The sequence below is a fragment of the Biomphalaria glabrata genome, chromosome 8, assembly GCF_947242115.1.
Source record: "Biomphalaria glabrata chromosome 8, xgBioGlab47.1, whole genome shotgun sequence".
Classification (NCBI taxonomy): Eukaryota; Metazoa; Mollusca; class Gastropoda; family Planorbidae; genus Biomphalaria; species Biomphalaria glabrata.
The window spans coordinates 636,112-643,243 of NC_074718.1; positions in this window are offsets into that span (position 1 = coordinate 636,112).

The following is a 7,132-nucleotide window of genomic DNA, read 5'->3' on the forward strand; positions in this document are numbered from 1 at the left end:
GTCGGCCAGAGTGCTCTGTGCCATACTCGATCGAAAGCTTTCTTGAAATCAATAAAGACATGGAAAAGATTCTCTTGGTGTTGGAGATATTTCTCACAGAGTATTCTGAGGTTTAAGATTTGCTCTGTTGTGCATATATAGATCTATAGTCTATTAATCTTTAATTCATAACATGTTATGATGACTGGTAATCTGATTATAAATTATCTTATTATGACATGTCACATGGTGTAAAATAAAAATGATAAGATTCAAGTTTCAACTTGGCAGAATTTAAGTCATTGCATGACTAGATGCATGACATAATCATCTTCTTTTTTTCGAAGTAACGTCTTTATTTTATAAGATAAGCAGATTTAACAATCTAATTCTAATATATCTAGATTCTAGATATCTGTCTAGTCGTCTAGATCTAGATCTACTTACGGTATATATAGTATTTAAACGTTTGGAAACACTTTGGCACGATCTTTTGTTTTTTATTTATAGTTCAGTAATGGCAATACCTAGAAAAAAAAAGAAAGTACCCAGAAAATCTTCAACTTTTAATCTATAATGATAAGTCAGTTGCAAGTCTCTGCATTGCATTTTTCATATTGAAATTCATGTAAACTTACTGTAGGGTCGTCAACATTTGAAAACACTTTTTCTCGAGGTGCAACAAATGAATACACTGAGAAGAATTTGTAAACACGTTAATTAAAATGTTTTTAAAATTAATTTTAATTTAAGATTCCTAACTAAAGTCATTTTTAACATTTACTTCAGCATCTATTCTTTCTTTTTATTCAGTCTGGAGTATAAATATGGTTGCCTAGAGTGCCTAGACTTTGTAGTATTTTAGGTGATATCAATGCCCCCTCCCCCTTATAAAATACATGTTCTTTTTTCGTTCTCTTTTTTTTTTTTTCGCTTGATGCAAGAGATGTTTAATATTTAGATTCTGTTATAAATATTTTGGTATTTTTATTAATTTGATTTCAAAGAAATAAAACAATAACAAAACAATGTTTTTTTTAAACATATATATTATATATATTTACATTATATTTACATTTATATATATATACAAATATACAGCCAATATTTAAAATTGATCTTTACAATTTTACAAGAAAAAAACGTCTACATATTTATATACATATTTAGCCTTTAAGTATTTATTTAGCTGCAAAGGAAATGTTAGTTTTAAACATATTTACATTTAGATATTTACATATATATACATTTTATACACATACTACATACACTAATACAGACATACAGCAGATGTTAACTCATTTTATACAATTAAAATTTGCATAAAGGCATGGAAACCACCCAAAGTCAAGATCATTGATCTGGGCAACATAATTGACACACAAAAGAAAGATCTTCAAGTTCTTCAGTTGTCAAATTATTTGACATGTGAGTGCATTCCACATGAAGCCACTGATCACATATTTCACACAAGATCTAAATATTTCCACCTTTTTTAGCCACAACCTGAGCAAGTATCTTTTGTGGTTTGATTTATTACTTGGTCAGCACCATCAACACCTGCAGCCAGCTCTTTTTCCATCTTTCCCTTCTTAATAATGGATTGTCATCGCTGTCTTCATCTATGTCTTTTGAAGTACTCGGTTTGTTCATTTTCTTAGCTTCTAGTTTCTTCCTTTCTATTACTTGCTTGTGCATTTGTTTTTCTTTTTCCTTGTCCTTTACAACTTTGTTAGTTGCCTTTTCTTATAGACATTTCATTTTTATTCATTGCCTTTATGGCAGCTTTAACAATTTCAGGCTTGTGGTGAATATATTTTCTTTTCTTTTCTGAAGCCATATAGACATTAATAGATGATCAAGTATTGGATACGGGTATCTAGACTGTCACAGAGAAAAAAAATATTATAAACAAATCAAATTAATAAAGCAATTACATCTAACTTAATCATAGTAAACGTTATGCTCTACTCTTATATTTTACTACTGTTTCCATTTGCTTCTCTATGACATTTGTAAATAATTGTGATCACCCCCCTTTTATTTCTAATTCAGTTCAGTGAATAATCTGGGCTGTTTAGTGCGTGTTTTCCAACCATTTTTAAACCCTAAAACACAAGTCTGCTATAGCTAATACGTCAGGATGCTTAAAAATAGCAATCACCCCTGACCTGGTTTCATTTTCCCTACGTAGGAGGAAAAAAAAAGTTCATGTACCTGTGGTCTTTGACCTCGTGTAACCTCGATCGTCTGGATAGCAACGAATAGCAGACGTGCAGGAAAGAAACAGAAATGATGCATGCGCATTACCAATGTAGTAGTTTTCTATTTCCTTTTACAATAAAAGCGCCGTGATTAAAAAAATACGATGGGTGTTTCCAAACCGTGCGCGTTTCCAAACGTTTAAATACTCTAATCCGCGGCGTCCTTGTCCTATCTACCTTTTGTTGGCAGTGGCCAGGGAATGGTTGAGTGTGGTGACTTTATTATAGGCTAATCTTATCTTTTAAATTACAGACACGTCTTCAAGAAGACATTCTAATTACGTCTACGTCAAATGCGTTTAATTTGTCAATCTAGTCATGCATGTTAATAAGTGGCTTAAACTCTAAGTTGGTTTTCCTTGCTAATCCAGGCAACCCATTCCAGACTCTAATGGCACTAGGGAAGAACTTGTACTTGTAATCAAGGGCGGATTGGATGTCAAAATCGGTCCAGGCATTTCTAAACAGTACATTTCGTAAATTGTATATCATTCGATGGGTCTCCAATTATATGCCTATCTGTTCTCAAAATCATTGGGTTTTTTTTAATGACGTATCGGTAAATATATGCATGCTCTATAATACTCTACATCTTTAAAAGAAATATAGGACTTATGTTGCTTTTGAATCGTCCTAAAGAATGAAGCCTACTAATAGCACTGTCTACGTATGTAGGTATATTAGCCTACATTATTTTTGAACATGTGTGAGATTAAATGAGTATTACACTGTAGTCTGTAAAAGATGTATTTAACTTGACGCTCATATAGCCCCTTATATAAGAGAATATTATAAAACCTTTAAAAATTTTATGCGTGCCATAGTGGCATCCATGAGACCATTTACGCCAGGCATGTCAAACTCATTAAGTATGGGCCACATAAAAAACTTACTATGACCTGAGGGGCCGCAGCCAAAAATCAGTTGCAAAACAGCCTACTAGTTTTATGTAAATTATAAACAATAGAGAGGAAGTGGAGATGGATTGGTCAGACCCTTAGAAAAGATACCAGCAACAGCGCTAGGAAGGCCTTAGAGTGGAACCACCAGGGAACAAGACGCAGAGGAAGACCAAAAAGAACATGGCGCATCAGTGTACTTGAAGAAGTAGAGAAGACCGGGAAGAGTTGGGAAACCATCAAAAAACTAGCAAGAGACCGTGGAGAGTGGCGTGTTTTTGTCGAGGCCCTATGTTCCATGAGGAACTCAAAATAGTGATGATGATAAACAATACAATAGAATACATTATTTAATAGCATACCTGTCCCATAGTTAGCTAAATTTGTAGTAGCCTACTATTTGGTAATTATAAATTACTATGATTACGCGTTATTTTCTTTGTCCTGATGCTTAACATTCTTTCTGGGATACAAGTTTATAAATGTCTGATTGAAGCTTGTTTGCCACTGACACTTTCATCACTGATGACAAATTTTGATCAGATAATCTCGAACGGGAAGGTGTTTTTGTAGCTTTCATTAAGGAAAAGAACTGCTCACAGAGATCAGTGCTTCCAAACATAGCAAGAATTCGGGCTGTAAATTTCCGCAATTTAACTTTCTTTACAGGTAAATAACTGTAAAAATTTTGGCACAGCCACTTCTATCTACTTCGCTTTCAACAAAGATCCAGACTGCTTTTCCATCAGCTCTAGTTGCACATTATAGCAGCATTTTCAGAAGCAAATAAAAATGGAGATACTAACAACGAAAATTCTTGCTCGTATGAAACGAAGTCAAGAAAACGGTCATTGAAAAGCATCTACTTATGATTCCAGGTGTAGGACATATTTACCTAATGTTGTAGCCGTATTTAATCTTTTTAGTTCCTGGCACGTTGAGACGTAAACAAGATTTTTTATTCATATTTGATTTATCCATAGTCGTAATTTTGTTTGAAAGCACTTGACATGATCACACGCAGTAGTGACAATTTTGTCTTTACTTTGAAGTTTCAAATTCAAGTCTTGCAGGTGACCATTGAGATCAACTATAAATGCAAAAATCCTGAATCCATTCGTAAGTTTGGAAATGTTCAACATGTTCATAAACAATACATTTTCTTCACGCAGTGCAAAAAAATCTCAGCTTTAACGACACATTCCTTCATAAACTCACATTCACTAATGATTTGCTATGGCTTGCAATTACGTTTGACGAAATGTAGCTTGCTTTCACTGCAGACTCATTCTCGTTGTTCAGCTTAACAAATACTTGTTTCAATTCAAGTAACTTGTTATCTCTTATTTCCCAGCGTAATAGTCTAATATTATTTTGATAATTTTTGAGCTGGCCAAGCGGGCCGCATGCAAAGTGTTGCCGAACGCCGTGTTTGATATGCATGCTTTAGGCCCCTTTAAGTACCGGCCCACCGGGCATTTCCCCAAATGTCCATATAGCCAGTCCGCCCCTGCTTGTAATAATATAACATTATTATTATTATAAAGGAGGCTGTTACATTTATATGTGTATTTGTGTATGCTGTGTGTTTGTTTTCTTGTAGTCTCCCTTATTCTACTGTTCAGTGTTTTCACGTTCGAACAGATCGAGACAGCTGGTCACTTACAAAGGCCGCGGCATACACATTTGAGACCAAAAGAAAATCTGCTGCCGAGGACAGACGAAGACGGCGATAAGAAAATCTAATTCGACCACCTGAGGACAATGGTTATTCTTGCCCTGTGTGTGGCAGGGTATGTAGGTCACAGCTAGGGGTGCGCATCCATGGGAAATACTGCATTCCTCACTAATCTTCGAAGACAAGCCTTATTAGTGTGTTGACGTGTTTTTCTCAAGTTTGTTTGGCATATAATTGTGTATTACAGTCTCCTGTTAGTGTGTTGTTTTTCATCTTCTAGTTTTCATGTCAATAAAATTGAGTTGCATCTTAAACATCAGTGTTGAAATTAAATATTAGACTTAATTGATAGCCTAATATATTAGAGGCAATACAGTATTTTAGATAAATAGCCAACTAATTACTAGCCGCAACAGGTCGATAGGATACCTCTAAAAGTCGCCTGCTGGCAATGGTTGGAGGCGGCTTCAGAACGAGACAGTCGGAGGTTCACTTACAAAGGCCTCGGGATACACATTTGAGACCATAAGAAAATCTGCTGCCGAGGACTGTTGTAGACAGCGAAAAGAAAATCTAAATCGACCAGCGGCGGACAATGTTTATGCCTGCGCTAGATGTGGCAAAACATGTAGGTCGCAGCTGAGGAGGCGTAGCTACGGGAAATACTGCATTCCTCATTAATCTTCAGGATAGAAGACTCAAAAGTAAAGTAGCAATTATACATAAAACACTTTTTATCCATAATCTTCAAATACAAAATTTAATAAAATACTCAAAAAGAAACAAAGATAAAGGCATATTCTTCGTTCCGTATGCTAGGACAAATGTGTAAAAATGCTCCTTCTTCCCTTGTGCTATTAGTGCTTGGAATGGGTAGCCTGAGCTAGCCAGGAAAAACCAGTAGGCCTACGTGGCTTGGAAGAGTTTAGGTCATTGTTTAATATGCATGACTAAATGCATGACGCGTAGGACGTAATCATCTTCTTTTTTTGAAGTAACGTCTGTATAATATATTTGGACTCGAAGACGAGCCTTATTATTATTGTTATAAAATAACTCAGTCCTCGGCAGTAGCCTAGATTTCTTTTTTTTTTGTCTCAATAGTGTATCTCGCAGCCTTTATAACAAGTCTCGAAGTCTCGTTCTGAAGTCGCTTCTGCCAGGTGTTTTCTATGTCAGTTAAAGCTTGCTGGCTCTAAGCTGATCTTAAAATGATTTCATGGGATTGGAGAGGAGGGGGGGGGGTGAACATATGTTAGGCCGACCTTTCTGCTCACCAAAACATAAGGATTGCCTTAAGCGTATGGCCGATTGACTGCAGAGGAAGACACAAGGGGATCATTAAAAACGCTATGAAATTACACTCAAGATTTCTATCCAAGAATGTGGAACTAATATCGGACTGGGAAAACGTAGCTTAAAATCGATTTCTTGTAGTCGAAATTGTCTTGCTGTGAAAGAAAGACAACAGCTGCAACAAGAAACGTAGAATAGAGCTAATTTATTAAGGTATATGCTTCCGTAGGCCATGACTAATTTAATGATCCAGATAAACTCGTCTTTTGCATCCATATTAGTGAAGGCTACATTCAAAATCAGAATATACTTAAACTTTGCGAACACATTGAGATTTTATGTGTGTGTGAACTAAGAGGGATTCGTGCTCAGTACCAGTACATGACGATGATGTTTTATAGACATCTTTGATCACGAATGAGAAGCATTTTGTTAACCGGTACATGATGATGTTTTGTAGACATCTTTGATCATGAATGAGAAGCATTTTGTTAACCACAATAGATGAACAATGGTAATGCTGTGCTGCAAGTGGCAAAATATATAGGTCATAGCTGGTGCTGCGAAGCAACAGGAAATACTGTATTCCTCATCAATCTTCGGACTCGAAGACAAGCCTTATTACTATAGATCCTTAGTTTGATTCTTTCCCTTTAACAGGATTTTCTTCATTACGGAGAATCCATGATCCAACTCTACTAATAACATAATGAAACAGATTTGTTGTTTTTTTCTCCGAAATGTTAACATGGACATTAAGCTGAATGTACTTTTGAGTGTATTTTAAGTTTGGCTTAGTCAAATTGTAATTAAAAATATTATTGTATTTATTGTTCTTTTAATGGCTGTGAACTGTTTTAAGTTCATTACGACATCTTTCAATTTGTAGTCACTCACCATTGCCAAAAGGCATTACCATTCTCAATCTAGTCCATGCATTGGCTCATATAAAGGCTAAAAGCTATAGTGTGATATTCAGTTTTTTCAAAAAATAAAAATATTGTGTTGAATAAAAA